The sequence below is a fragment of the Podarcis gaigeae genome (assembly GCF_964106915.1).
Source record: "Podarcis gaigeae genome assembly, chromosome: 4".
NCBI lineage: Eukaryota > Metazoa > Chordata > Lepidosauria > Squamata > Lacertidae > Podarcis > Podarcis gaigeae.
Genome location: NC_139677.1, coordinates 91784711 through 91800584, shown reverse-complemented (window position 1 = coordinate 91800584; position 15874 = coordinate 91784711). Strand labels below are relative to the sequence as shown.

At 46.0% G+C, this 15874-nt stretch overlaps 1 protein-coding gene and 1 long non-coding RNA gene across 2 annotated transcripts in view; one reads left to right on the top strand and one right to left on the bottom strand.

Moving 5' to 3' along the window:
• The window catches only part of FAT3 (FAT atypical cadherin 3), a 478212-nt gene that overhangs the window by 272510 nt on the left and 189828 nt on the right, over window positions 1-15874 (top strand). The window lies entirely within an intron of this gene.
• Window positions 8038-9559, bottom strand: LOC310843972. The gene is made up of 3 exons (XR_014563839.1): window positions 9340-9559; window positions 8657-8823; window positions 8038-8145 (listed from the first exon to the last, which is right to left on the bottom strand). It is a non-coding gene; the product is annotated as an uncharacterized lncRNA (long non-coding RNA).

Genomic DNA, 15874 nt, shown 5'->3' with positions numbered 1-15874 from the left:
ACCCAACAGTTCGAAAGCACGTCAAAGTGCAAGTAGATAAATAGGTACCGCTCCGGCGGGAAGGTAAACTGCGTTTTCGTACACTGCTCTGGTTTGCCAGAAGCGGCCTAGTCACGCTGGCCACACGACCCGGAAGCTGTATGCCGGCTTCCTCGGCCAATAAAGCAAGATGAGCGCCGCAACCCCAGAGTCGGCTACGACTGGACCTAATGGTCAGGGGTCCCTTTACCTTTACCTTTAAGGTGGGCGAAAGGAGAAACAAACCAGAAGTGGAAGTTGGAGGAAGCCTAGGAGGCGAGGGAGGAAGGAATGTATAGTAAATGTTATGGAGATGAGATGTATGTAATGAATGAAAAAGAAAATTGAATAATTAGAAAAGAAAAAAGATTCATCGTAACTGACAGTTCCTTGTGAGTTTCATTGCAGAGTTGTCCCTCACGTAGAGTTTTCTGAACTGGAGATATGCAAACTTTCCCCTCCCTCCCTCTCTCCCTGCCCCCGCCACCACACTATATGTTCAGTTATTGAACCGCAACTAATCACATTATTCCTCCCTGCCCCCCCCCCCGAAAAAACCCTCATAAAAATCCGTGCCAGCAATTTACTTCTGACTTGCCAGCTCCTCACAGCTTGCTGTTAATGTGTTACAATATATGAGCGTCGTGTGCCAGGAGCTATTATTTGGAGCTGGCGTGAGTGTGGTGACAGGCAGGATAAGAGGCACGCTCAACCTGCAAGGTGACGGAGGGAAGAATTTCCCAGTTACCAAGGTGTCGTTGAACTTGTGGGAAGCGTAGGCGTAGCCCCTGTTTCTGAAAGCTCCAGCATATGTTTGTTAGAAATAGTGAAGGGTTTTTTTTTTTTTGCAGAGTGAGTAGGTGCAGGGGTGGGGGACGCAGGTGGCGCTGTGGGTTAAAGCCTCAGCGCCTAGGACTTGCCGATCGAAAGGTCGGCGGTTCGAATCCCTGCGGCGGGGTGCGCTCCCGCTGCTCGGTCCCAGCGCCTGTCAACCTAGCAGTTCGAAAGCACCTCCGGGTGCAAGTAGATAAATAGGGACCGCTTACCAGCGGGGAGGTAAACGGCGTTTCCGTGTGCGGCTCTGGCTCGCCAGATGCAGCTTTGTCACGCTGGCCACGTGACCCGGAAGTGTCTCCGGACAGCGCTGGCCCCTGGCCTCTTGAGTGAGATGGGCGCACAACCCCAGAGTCTGGCAAGACTGGCCCGTATGGGCAGGGGTACCTTTACCTTTACCTTTAGGTGCAGGGGTGCTTTCAAAACAATGGCTCCCTGAGATTACAAAAAACCACAAACCTTTCCCCAATATTTGTGCATGTTCTTGTATCTTAGTTCTCCCTCTCCGTTGTTATTCCTGTTTCGTATAATTGTAGCGATGCTCGTGGTTGAATAAGCGCCAGGCATATTATTCTGCTACCTTTTCGTCTTCTGAGATTCTGGCAGGTATTTCCCAGACAAGGCCTACTCTCAGGCACTAGGATCTTGGGCTTTCGTTTGAATAAGAGCCGAAATTTCTCGGGGACCCAAATTCTGCACCCATGTAAGACGTACATCTGCTTTCTAGGAAGATGTAATGTAGAAAATGATCCTTCCCATTGTAATTTTTTAACATTGTTTTCTAACAACGAATATAGGTTGCAAAGCTAACACTGAGGGAAATGATTTGTACAGTGGACGCTCGGGTTGCAAACGTGATCCATGCAGGAAGCACGTTCACAACCTGCAGCGTTCGCAACCTGCAGCCCACGTCTGCGCACACGCGGGTCACGATTCAGTGCTTCTGCACATAGCACGATTTAGCGCTTCTGCACACATGCAAGTGCCAAAACCTGGAAGTAACTCGTTCCTGTACTTCCGGGTATAGCGCAGTGCGCAACACGAGACATCTGTAACCCGAGGTATGACTGTACAGTGGTACCTCGGGTTAAGTACTTAATTCGTTCCAGAGGTCTGTTCGTAACCTGAAACTGTTCTTAACCTGAACCACCACTTTAGCTAATGGGGCCTCCTGCTGCCGCCGCGCCGCTAGAGCACAATTTCTGTTCTCATCCTGAAGCAAAGTTCTTAACCCGAGGTACTATTTATGGGTTAGCGGAGTCTGTAACCTGAAGCATATGTAACCCGAAGTACCACTGTACTAAACTGGTGTGTGATCAAAATTGTTATGGGGATAGCTTTTGATAGTTGACTGTGGCTTCCTCTCATACTTTGTAGTTTTGCAAAGTTTACCTAGTTCATATTTAGGGGGCGGGAGAAATGTGCCTGTTGGCTTGTTATGGCGTCCCTAGAGGTTGTACAAGGCACATGGCTGTCCTTGAAAGTTCCCCATCCAATAAAGTGACATCATTATTCTTTGATTTTTCCCTCCGTTAGAGTGTATTTCACTGGGCACAATTTGTGAAGGCACAGAAAATGGATGGTGGCATATCACATGTTTTTACATACTGGATAGCATTGGTGCTGAACTGAATTTTCATAGCTTCATATTTTCAGTGTGGAAAGGGGAAGATTTGGTGCTCCTGAAACATTCTCCAAAAAAACCCAGAAACTTGTCTTACACCAGGCTCTTCATATGTTCTGGGACTACAACTCCCATCATCCCTAGCTAACAGGACCAGTGGTCAAGGGTGATGGGAGTTGTAGTCCCAAAATATCTGGAGGGCCGAGTTTGCCTATGCCTGTCTTACACCATCGTTGTTGTTTTTTCTGTTCACTGCCAATCTTGGCACTGCCTTTGACACATTTCTCCCCCCTAAAAAGAATTATTCCCCCACCCCCACTACATGATCCAGCCAATCAGGTACCAGCATTTTGACTTTGCAGTGCTATGCAGCCAGTCAGATTTGGCTATGCTACAATATAATGAAGCCAAGCCAGAGCGAGGGCTCTGTTTCATGAGACCCTCAAATGACTGCCAAAACTGGGAGGGTGCATTTTGAAGGTGGGCAAAATTATTTCACAGCACGCAAACCCCTTGTTTCAGAACTCAGCCCTGTATTTGCACAGGGGAGATGGATAGAGGGATCTGAGACTACTCTTTTCAGCTGCTGCTACATATATTTTGAAACATTTAATTTTATTGAAAGGAATCTTATAAAATATAAATAGCAGGTGCGGGGTGGGGGGAATCTGGGATTTAAAGATACTGATAGCTGAGATTGCAACCTGGTTTAGACCCCAAGATGCCTCTCCTTTCATAAAAGAATCAGCAGCACTTAAAAAACCGACTGCATAAGCAGTGAAACCTTTTTTTGCCAAATGAAACCAGGTTCTGTGCTTGCTTGCTTTATTCTTCTTCTTTTCTTAAACTGGAAGAGAAGGTGGATGAATAATAGGACCCTAGTGTGTTCTGGTCTATACAGTTTTGTGGACTCGCTAAGTAATTTGTCATGTTTCATTTCATCTCTCTGAAAGTTTAATGCCTTTAGCGTGCCAGAGTGCTCCTGCCATTCGTACCGGCTCTCCTAGCACATGAAGCCCTGGGTTGGGCTGGGAATGTCAGGAAGTTTAAGCCGTGCTACGCTTTGTGATAAAGGGATTTGTGCACCCTCCGCGATTCCATGTGTGTGGAATTTCACTTCGACTTCGCTATGTGGCTCCTTTCAAATAAAGCAGGCTTCATTGGTCCCATGCAGAAAAATGTTCAAGCAGCAATCCCTACCCAGCAGTCCCTTGATGGCACAGAAGCTACCCAGGTGAAGCTCATCCCCCAAATAATGTCTTTGTCGATAAGTGTGCTCTACTGGAGGCGTTGGAACACAGAGAGACCTCTGGATATGTACAAATTCATGCCAAAAACACAAGCAATAAAGTCAGCTCAGAGTGTGCATTTTGCCCCGTGCAGAATTTATATTTTGGTGCGCGGTATGATGAGGTCTACTTTTCGCCCTGTCGCTGAGCTCATCTGCGCTACTAGCTTGATTTACTGATGGCGACTTCTTCCTAACGCCAGACTACATTAGGTCGCATTGAAATCGATGGAACAAGTTAGCCGTGACATAACTTAAATCCCACTCATTAAATAGGAGCATAACCAAATTTAGAGAGAGCAATCTCCTAAATATAAGAAGCTGGTGTAAATCGCCAATGCTAAACTCTATTCAATGTAGACTACTTCCAGTTGAGCTGGCCTAAACCTGCAGAGACATTAAAAGTCTTCAAAATAAGAGTTTGATTTGTGCCACCCGTTTTGCCAGTGCTGGGTTGCCGGATTGTGTGATTGAGCCAAACTGAGTTGTGTTCCAATATTATTGCACCTGCCCAGTCCTGCTACTCTCCCAGAACACCCATTTTTTCTACTGGTCTTGACTCAGCTGGGTGAGCCCCAGTTGTGCTAGTTATGCTGGCATATTGCTGCTTGAGCCAAGAATTGGCCAGCTGAGCTGCAGATCTGATGGATCCTAACTTGCTTGTCCCAGCAGATTTTGGGTTTGTATTGCTCCATATGTGACCCAGATTATTCTTTCTTGGAGAGTCCTGGCTCATTGTTTCCCACATGTGATGAGAGTGACTATATTGCATGCACCAATCTGGGTCAAGGCACCAGTCTGCTTTATTTTGACTGTGAGGTGACCCACTGCCTCAAGACAAGATGCTGTAGCTCAGGGATATTATTATTATTATTATTATTATTATTATTATTATTATTATTATTATTATTATGTTATACCCCATCCATCTGACTGTGTTGCCCCAGCTACTCTGGGTGGCTTCCAGCATATATAAAAACATAACAAAACATTAAACCCTAAAAGGCTTCCCTAAACAGGGCTGCCTTCAGATGTCTTTTAAAAGTAGGATAGTTGCTCATTTCCTTGACATCTGATGGGAGGGCGTTCCACAGGGTGGGCATCACTACTGAGAAGGCCCTCTGTCTGGTTCCCTGTAGTTTCACTTCTTGCAGTGAGGGAACCACCAGAAGGCCCTTCGTGCTGGATCTCAATGTCTGGGCTGAATAATGGGGTTGGAGACGCTCCTTCAGGTCTACTGGGCCAAGGCCGTTTAGGACTTTAAAGGTCAGCACCTATATGTTTTGGCCAGCATCGAGTGTTCAAAACTCCCATTGTTTCTGAGCTCTGTGCCTAAGACTGCAGAGTAGAAGGAAAGGAGGACCTTTTTCTGCCTCCCCACTTCAAGCTACATTCTGAAGACTGGAGAAGAGACCCTCTTAAGAATATTAGAGGGGTGGGCGGGGGAAAGACTAGACCAGGAGTCAGCAAACTTTTTCAGCAGGGGGCCGGTCAACTGTCCCTCAGACCTTGTGGGGGGGCAGACTATATTTTTTGGGGGGAAATTCCTATGCCCCATAAATATCCCAGAGTTGCATTTTAAATAAAAGAACACATTCTACTCATGTAAAAACATCAGGCAGGCTCCACAAATAACCCAGGGATGCATTTTAAATAAAAGGGCACATTCTACTCATGTAAAAACACACTGATTCCCGGACCGTCCGCGGGCTGGATTGAGAAGTCAATTGGGATGAATCCAGCTCCCGGGCCTTAGTTTGCCCACCCATGGACTAGACCATGTGAAAAATTTATTCATTTTCAGCTTAGTGTTCTTGTTATAAGAAAAAAACGCCGCCTAGACATTTCGTTGTTGCGCCCATAACCTAGGCTTAAGATGCTATTTAGCTCCTAGCTTTCCTATTTCAGTTTCTAACAGAGCCTGCATCTCTTACAATCCCTGACCTTTGGCTGGATGGAGCTGATGGAAGCTATAGCCCCAGGACCTGGAGGACAGCAAGTTGGGGAAGGCTTCCTAGAAATACAGTTTCCAGATGTCCTTGTTGGAAGCCAAACTAAGCAAGGTTGGAACGGGCTTCAGTTTGCGGTCTAGACATTCCTTTGATATCAGGCAGACCAGTTCCTGCTTCTTGAAAAGAAAAGGAAACCTGCACTTGCATAAAACGGGGATGGGGAACCCATGGCTCTCCATGTGTTGCTAGGCTACCAACTTCTGTCATCCCTAGCAGGCATGACCAATGGACAGGGATGATGGGAGTTGTGGTCTACCAACGTTTGGACAGGCTACCCAGCCCTGATGCAAAACATCGACCGTTGCTTCTCCAGACCAATGCAATGGTGCAAATGATGGATCCCCCCAAAAAATTTAAGATAAAAAGGGACGTGGGTGGCGGGTGGTTAAACCACAGAGCCTAGGACTTGCCGATCAGAAGGTCGGTGGTTCGAATCCCTGCAACGAGGTGAGCTCATGTTGTTCGGTCCCTGCTCCTGCCAACCTAGCAGTTCAAAAGCACGTCAAAGTACAAGTAGATAAATAGGTACTGCTCCGGCGGGAAGGTAAACGTCGTTTCCGTGCGCTGCTCTGGTTTGCCAGAAGCGGTTTAGTCATGCTGGCCACATAACCCAGAAGCTGTACACCGGCTCCCTCGGCCAATAAAGCGAGATGAGCGCCTCAACCCCAGAGTTGGCCATGACTAGACCTAATGGTCAGGGGTCCCTTTACCTTTAATTTAAGATAGCACACACTTGTTACAGATACGGACGTCCCTGCTTGCCAACTCAGGCCAATGCTTATGGATCGTCCCCATTGCATCCCGACTCTCAAGCACTGACAGTGGAGGTCTCGCTGAACAGTCCGTGCTGTTTAATGAGTCGGACGCGATGCTAGAAATAAAAGTGTGAGCCCGAGCGATGGAGGGGGGTGATGTCATCCCTAGCAACAGATGGCCAAGTGCCTCTCAAACACCCCCACCCCACACTTGCCTAGCATTGCTCGAGTGTCAGTGTTTTCAAATCTATATGCGACAATAAGGGTACGGCTGGGTTGACCGCTACTTTTATCTGCGCCCTTTTGTGCTGGCTCAGCAATTTCTCCATGGAAACGCCGTTTGCTGAATTGCTTGTTTGCTTTCATTGCCCCGTTCTTCTCTCTTGGCTCAGCTCAACTCTTTGGTCCCAGCATAACGTATAAAAGTGGTCACAAGCAAATATCGCCCTCTTTTTGAGGTCTGGAACGCACAAAGCACCTTTTGAAAAGGGAGAGAATTCTTTTTCATTCGTTCACTTATTTTATTTTATTACAAAAGGGGAGCTGAGTGTTGACCAGGCTTCCCTCTCCTGCGTCAAAGCCAGTTGAAATGGACGTTGCTTTGCATAGAGACTTTGGAAAGCGCAGCCGAGTTGTGTCAGGTCGCCCTCTCATTCTTGTTGCAAAACATCAGCTGCTTTGAAATGTCTCGGTTAATTCCCTCAAATAAAGGTGGAAAGAGAGCCGGGTTTGGGGGGTGGGAGTGGCAGGCGTACAAAAGCTGGTCAGGGCAAATACTCTGCTAGTTGAAAGAAGATGTGAACGGGCGTATCAATGCACATACGTCCATCATAGTACATGTCAGGCCTCAAATTGTGTGGCACCATGGAACAATATTTGCATTTCTGGAAGCAAGAAAGGTATATACAGTTTGTCCACAGTTTGGATTATTTTTCTCATATATGCAGTGCTTTTTATCTGGGGGGGACGCCGGGGTTACGCATATGCCTAAACATTTTGTGAATCTAGATTTGGCCTCATTGAGGGGCAGTACAGTGGTACCTCGGGTTACATACACTTCAGGTTACAGACTCCACTAACCCAGAAAAAGTACCTCAGGTTAAGAACTTTGCTTCAGGATGAGAACAGAAATTGTGTTCCGGCGGCGCGGCGGCAGCAGGAGGCCCCATTAGCTAAAGTGGTGCTTCAGGTTAAGAACAGTTTCAGGTTAAGTACGGACCTCCAGAACAAATTAAGTACTTAACCCAAGGTACCACTGTATTTCAATATGAGTAGGTAAATGAGAGGGTGTGTGTGTATATATAGATATAGATATAGATATAGATAGTTTGTGTGGTATGTGTGTGTGTGTGTGTGTGTATATATATATATATATATATATATATATATATATATATATTCATGCCTTGGTATGAGTGAGAGTTCTATTCTCAATTCCAGCCTCCTTGCTTCTTTTGATATGTTTACATATTACTGTACTTGCATTTTCAGTAACTTGTATTTTCCAATGTGCTCATCATTATTATTATTTAATTACAATCCAGACAGCACCTCTTCGGTGTGCCAGTCAAGCAGCCACTCCTTCCTTCAGGATATCCATTTCCATTGTTTTCCCTACAAGACATAGGAACACAGGAAGCTGCCTTGTACTGTATTAGACCATTGGCCCATCTAGCTCCATAATGTCAATTCTGACTGGCAGCGGCTCTGCAGGGTTTCAGGAAAAGGGTGTCTCCTAACGCTACCTGGAGTTGCTGAGCATTGAACATGGGACCTTCTGTATGCTAATCTTATCTTCCCCCTGAACTGTATTCAGTCCCCTGGCTCCTTTCCCCACCCTGATTGGGAGTGGGGGGGGGGGGAGCAAAGCTGTTACTTTAAAGAAGCCAATTTAATGCACTAAATATCAGATCAGTTTTGCACTTAGCTAAGCCAAAGGGGGCATAGCTGAATGAGGCCACTCTTCTCTTAATTAGGCTCAACTGGTATAAGATTCTAGCCACCAGTAACCCAGTGAGCAACATAGCAAGCAGAATAAAATGGTTAGATTTTGGTCGCCCTTGTTTTCCTTTAACAGACCCCACTGCATACTCGTTTCAAGTAAACAAGGGGGGAAATATAGCACCTGGCCAAGCGTGGCTTGTCTTCCGTACCCGTTGGCTTAATGCAGGTGGGACATCATTCTTGCTTTGTTGCTTTCAAGAGAGAGGCCCCCAGGCAGGGCTCACATTGCTATAATTTCATTCCTTGTTAAGAGATTGGAGCACGATAGCTGGAAACTACAAGGGGAGGCTGCAGAAAGAGAAGGTGGGATCAATTTGACCGCTATGCAAAAGCCAATCTTTACTAGGACAAGAAAGCAGGCTGCCTAGATCTTTTCAGCTCCTTCCTGGGATTCAGGGCAGCCATTCTGTGCAGAAGCCGCCTCCAGGAAATAGAGACTGTGTTGCCTATTGACATGCAAATGAAACCCTTTTGAGTGTGCCACTTTCCTTGGGATTTGCTGCATATCTAATCTAGGTAGATGTTACTTAGCCTAGTTACCAACTGGGGGTGTATATTCTGCATCCTGGCTGTGCTGCCTAGGGGCCTTGAGGGCACTTAGATCAGTTCCCCAAACTGCAGGTGTGCTGCCATCCTAACGAAAACAAGCCCAACAGCGGTTGTAGGGATGGCAAGTGCTGTTGCTGTTAGCTATGCTAAGCCAAGCCAGTTTCGCTTATCTCTGGATCCACCTTGGTCCTTTAGTGCAGCTGCTCATCCACACTACTCATTTCCTGCTTGCTCCCAGGAAAACCCGCTCTTTACCTCTGAATTGGTGCGAAGTCAGTTGGGTCTTCCACACATTCCCTCTGATTTTAGAGCTGAGGCCCAGGCTTTCCCAGGAAAAGTGATGGGACAAACAGAAAACCGCTCGGACCCGTGCTTTTGACAGACAAACAAAGTGTGTATGAGCCCATATGAAACAAGCAGAAAGACACACTCTGGTTGTTGTGTACTGAGTTGAACAGGATCCAAAATGCAGCAGTCTGATTGGTCCTAGAACAATAAGATTCAGAATGCAGCAGTCTGATTGGTCCACAGGAGCCACCCAATCCAGCTCCAGGTGAAAGGGAATCCGCAACCTGATTGGCCTACAGGAGAATCCCAGAATTAGCCAATCATGTGGGGCCCATTGTGTAAATAATGTATATAAAGCAGACATTCCGGGGAAACTTCCATTCCTCCTCACCACTATGAGCTGAATAAAGAGCATGAAATCCACTTTTGAATGAGTATAATTCAGTGGTTTTCTTCCTTGTTGGGCTCAGGACAGCAATTGAAGTGGCGGCAGGGCAGGGGTGGGCAGTGATGGCAATGGAAGGCAATGGACAGTCGAAATTGAGTCTGGATGGTGGTTAGCACAGGCTGGGTGAGGCCACAAACAATGATATAGATAGGTGGAGTAAATCAGTGTGAGAAATTTGCAAATGAGAAGAGAAGAAGAGCCTTCCAGATTGGACCAGTGGCCCATCTCTTCCAGCATCCTGCTCTCCCAAGTGGGCTACCAGATGCCTGTGGGAAACCTGCAAGCGAGAGCTGAGCTCAAGACCATTCTCAGCTCCTGCGGTTTCCCGTGACGGGCATTCGGAAGCATTACTGCCTCCAGCTGTGAAGGCAGAGCTCTTCTTCTTCTTTGGCGATCACTCGTAGCCGAGTAAGATTGTCTTCCATAAACACGGTTTTAACAATGAGTTCCTAAGTGACTGTGGCGGCCAGTTCTGGATCCACACATCCTTCCACAGTGGGGACATTGGTTCCCGGGCAGGAGTTGATCAGGGTGTGGATTTGCCAAGTGTGCCTTCCTCTTAGCACATTTCTCCCTTGCATCCCGAGTCCGAGTGTCTTCAAAGCCCATGACACCTTTGGTAAAGGCTGTTCTCCAACTGGAACATTCACAGGCCAGGGTTTCCCAGTTGTCAGTGTTTATACTACATTTTTTTAAAGATTTGCCTTGAGACAGTCTTGAAACCTCTTTTGTTGACTACCAGCATTACGCTTTTCCGTTTTTAAGTTCGGAATAGAGTAGTTGCTTTGGAAGATGATCATCAGGCATCTGCATAACATGACCAGTCCAACGAAATTGATGTTGAAGAATCATTGCTCTGACACTGGTAATCTGTGCTTCTTCCAGTACACTGGTATTAGTTCGCCTGAATTGCCATGCGGGACTAGACCCTCCCTATATCTGTATCATTCTCCTCTGTTTCTGGCTCTAGTTGTCTCTGAGCACTCAGGTCATTAAGGTCAACATGAAGGTCTGTTTAAACCCCCTCTACTTATAGAGGAGTACCTGCCACGATACACCCCCCTATTTCATTGATAATGGCCAATATCTGTTGATGAGCCCATGCTCCAGCACTTTGCCTAGCCTTTCCAGAGCTGTTTAAGGGTCAGCCTATCCACTTACACAGCTGACAATCCTCTCCAGGGCAGAAGTAGGAAGCAAAACTGCTGATCTCTCCTTTCTGGTTATTGCATGGCTCATTAAAGGCAAGTTTCTTCAGCTGATGCCATAGAGCCTTGATAGCGCTGCTGCGTGTGGTGACTTTGGGGATGTGAGCTGTAATCTTGCCTCAGGTGGACTTTGCCATTTCCTCTTCTCAGCTCTTAAAACTCTTCCACGTAAAACGGATCACTTCGGTCACATTTAACATGCCCATCTATCTCTATAAAAGTTGGTAACATCTACTCTCCCAGTATCCTGTGGGGGGGCACTCAAGGATTTTATTCATCCTACATCCCTAAGTGAAGTAGCCCAATTCTCACTTCCCGAACTAATAATGAGGATCAGATAAAAATTGACCATTAAACCATGCTACGTCTCAGCTGAATGGAGTATTTGTTTTGTTTTAACAATTACGCCTTGTGTCTCCTTTACGGTTGGGTGATATATTGATGTATCATCCAAAACCTGTTTGACGTCCATATTGTGATATTGGAATCTTAGTTTTAGACCTGGCAATATATTGCGAATCATGGGGTGTGTGTGTGTGTGTGTGTGTGTGTTCATTCTATGCAAAAATCACAATGCAGGAAAAACCATGAAGCCAGCGAACGCCTCTGCATAGCTCCATCCTTATTTCAGACATCGTGACATATCAGTATGATGTCAGTATTTTCATTCTCTCTGTTGCTAGATGTGTGATTGTTACATCACATATCTGTGTTTACATTCCATGCTTGGAAAGTGTGGGAAACGGAAGCCAGTCCTTTGTAATCTCTCAATCCCTCTCTCTCTCTCTCTCTCTCTCTCTCTCTCTCTCTCTCTCTCGGAGAAGATGTGAGAGGGACGCCATGATTGCTTTGTCCTGTATATATTACTTAATAAACTCATATGCCACACCTCACAACCACTCTACTGTTTGAGTGTGCACATGTCTTCGGATATGTGTCGCTGCTGCGCACCGGGACTGAAGAGTTACAGAAAGTCCTGTGCTGCACTCAAGAGGGAAGACGCCTGGAGAGGTTTCTCAATTTTGGGGCTGTGCATCGCGCCCCCCCCCGGGGGGGGGGGTTCCCATCATATATCACCATGTTGGGCTGGTGATGTACAGTGGTACCTCGGGTTAAGTACTTAATTCGTTCTGGTGGTCCGTTCTTTACCTGAAACTGTTCTTAACCTGAAGCACCACTTTAGCTAATGGGGCCTCGTGCTGCCGCCGCGCCGCTGGAGAACGATTTCTGTTCTCTTCTTGAAGCAAAGTTCTTAACCCAAGGTACTATTTCTGGGTTAGCGGAGTCTGTAACCTGAAGTGTATGTAACCTGAAGCACATGTAACCCGAAGTACCACTGTATTGCGATGTTGAAAACCAGGTATCACCCCATGCTAATCTCTTTGTTGTACTGTGGATATTTATCGTGCTTTTCTCTCTCTCTCTCTCTCTCTCTCTCTCTCTCTCTCTCTCTCTCTCTTTTAGCAGTAGAGAGATGGGCTTCATTCCTGCTGGCAAAACAGAGGGGAGGCATTCCTGATTAATACCCACCCCCCCACACACACACGTATACAGTGTTCCCAGTGCAATCCCCCACACAGTTCCAGAAGGTTTTAGGAGACTGCAAGGGGAACTGGTAAAAACCATACCCCCTCGAAATGTCCCCGTGGACATCATTTCCCGAGGGCTGCATGCCAGCAGAGGGCATGGCAGAAGTGAGCGTGGGAGTCACTGCTAATTTGGCCATCTAATCAGGGTTTGGATTTGCTCGTTAGCAACCCAGTGGGTCAAGGAGTAGAGCATAATCAGTGACAAAAGGTCACAGGCTCGAGATCGCAACTGAAGCTAATCAATCGGCTCGTTAATGTGCAATTGCTTCTTTCGAAGTATATTATTATCTTCATATGGAAGGCGATGATATTCTGAACCAGGAGTCAGACTGCAACATAAAGCCGTGTAGAGTAGCAACACAGTGCTTAGAAAATAATGTAAAGTAGGAGTTTCATGAGATTGTAATTGCATCGTCAAAGCCATCAGTCAACGTAACCAAGGATTTGACCTCCTCCTAATCACCTCAACCCCATCTAGTTGTCCAGCAGCTCCATAGCATATCCTAATTTCCCAGTTTCCTAGCATACTTGACATTTTGGAATAAAGTTCATAGTTACTCAGCTGTTGCTAGGAGGGTGGGAACAAGTAAAAAAGTGTTATTTCTTTTTCCCTTACCTGGTTTCTTTTAAATAACAGGCAAAGAGAGTAAAATGGACTAGGACCAGGGTTCAAATCACAACTCAGCTGTGAAGCTCACTGGGTGATCTTGGGACTGTGCATGAGTTGGGAGAGGAAACCTAGGATATAAGGTTGCTCTGCTGCTGCTGTATTAATCCAGTTTCGGAGGAAGCCTATGCACACGCAAAAGGGCATTGATTAGATGCATCAGGATGTGAATAGCTGGCATAGAGGAACTATCATCACAGCATTTCTGGGTGCTGAAAACACATGCAGACAAAGATCAATTCTGCCAATCTAATACATAGTTAGGGAGCTCACGCAGGATATGTATACATAATACAAAACAGCAGCTGTCATTGCTGTCCATGCCGTGGAAGTTCTACCACACAGTCCTAGGTGTCAGCATCTGAATTTGTAGCAGATCTTGACTGGGGGCCTGAGGAATGGTGTGTGTGGGTTCAGCTTTTGCATCGTTGCCTTGCTTTGTCCCCAAATGGGAACTGCCAGGAGGCCAGCCAAAGCATCAAAGAAGCTTCTAATTGCAACGAGTCAGAATGAATCCAGGTCTTTATAGGGCCTGATCCCTATAAAAGTGGTTGGGTGGCTGGTCTGATCTCGTAGGAGGACTCTACACCAGCTGGAGACCACTTTTGCTCAAACACTTCCCAACTGGAGAGGTACCGGTCCTGAAAGTACCATAGAAAACCTAGTCTGGGCACAAATGAGATGAGGAACTTGTGGTGCTCTAGATGTTGGTTTACGACTCCCATCATCCCTGACTCTTGGCCATGCTGGCTGGGGCTGATGGGAGTTAGAGCCTGACAACACTGGGAGGGCTGCAAGTTCTGGTATGCACAATGGACTAGTTTGGATGATCATATCTCAGTTTATAAAGCTGAGATATACACAAGACTTTTGCTCATGTATGGAATCCCATCACTCCTCCCTTTGCACAAACCACAATTATACCAGGAGGCCTCTAATAAACGACAGTTTCCAATTTTGTCCATACCAGGGAACTGTGCTCACTGACTTTTTACAAGGCAAGGATATCAAGTCAACTTCAAACAATTGCTCTTTCAAAAAACCTGGCTTCCAGATTTAAGAACTCTTTGTTTCCCAGTTTGGATGAAATGGGAGACTTCCTCTATTAATCGTGGCAAAGGCAGGAGAACAGCAAGGGGCTGGACCTGTAGACCAAAGGGTTCAGTATGATAATCCAAATGTAGCACATGCAGATGTGGATCTCTGGGTCAGGACACATGTCCACCCTAAATGAATAATTGGTTCCAAATCACATTGGTTCCAAAACTGACAGCTTAAGTAAGATACTCCCAGCTCACTCCAGAGAATTGCAGCAACTGTCTCTAATGAATGGGGGCAAGTGAGCAATCAGTTGTTCCCTTAAACAAACCCTCTTCAATCAGCCATATCCCCCCTCACTCCCTGGTAGCTAAAAGGTTTCAAACTGTCCTCATTTGCAGACAAATGAAAACAAAGATGGATATAAAACAAAATTGTGTCCCTTTTTGTCTGCCTCTCCAGACAAAATTCAGTGTCTCCTAAACAGCTAATTGTTAATATAGAGCCTCGGCGCAGATTTTAACAACTGTGTAGCTCTCTCAATTCCAATGAAAATTACGGTATTCTGGTCTGCTTGTAATTAGCATGTAATTAGTACTTCCAGCAGTAGCTATAAATACTTACCTAACTGCTGGCTAGCTTGGTACTCAGCGCACATGATCATTATACAATTTCCTTCAATTTTTCCATGCATAAATGCCAAGGGAAACTGAGTAAAACTTGGGAAGCCCATGGGTATAATTTATGTTAATTGGTTTGGCCCCTTAGCAGAAAGCAAGCTCGTGCCATGTTAATGGGGGTGGCAGTGGCACTTGGAGAGGCAAGGGGGTAGGCAAACAAACCATCTACCAGTTGGGTATTCTGCACTTCAAGTGAATTGCAATCCCATTGTGTTGCTTGAGTCTAAATCTGCATTAATGTGGGAGTGGAAGCTCAGTTTCTGGCCTATTCCTTTCCTAAAACACAAGCTCAGGTCACAGCATGGCAACGTCTTGGCAATCTGCTCTATCAAATGCAGGGGAGGGGGATGCGTATTCATTCCTCCTAACAGGGAACATCTGCAGTTGGTGCTTTAGAATCGAGATGCTCTCTTTGCCGCTTCTTAAAAATAGAGTATTTTATGAAAGAATTACAGCTGGGGAAATTGAAAGCACCCATCTTTTCCCATTTGCCAGTTGTACATAAAAGGACAACTATTTTTAGTTGTGCAGAGCTGCAGACCACCCAATTGCTAGAAAAATATCTGGCATCTACCTGTTGGGAATATCAGGTTGTAATTGTGTGTGTGTGTGTGTGTGTGTGTGTGTGTGTGTGTGTGTTTGCGTTCTTGCACTGCTATGCTTCTTCCATGTGCCATTTTCTTTTTCTTCATTCCATAATCACATCAGGCACCATGACAAATAGGATTAAATACTACAGAAAATGCCCTTTTCTGCAGCAGCTCCCATCTATTAAAATTCTCTCTCCAGAGAGGCACAGCAGGTGCCAACTTCGCCATCCTTTCAGCACCAGACAAATAGGTTTGCATTTCCCTGGGCAATGTCTAGTACTG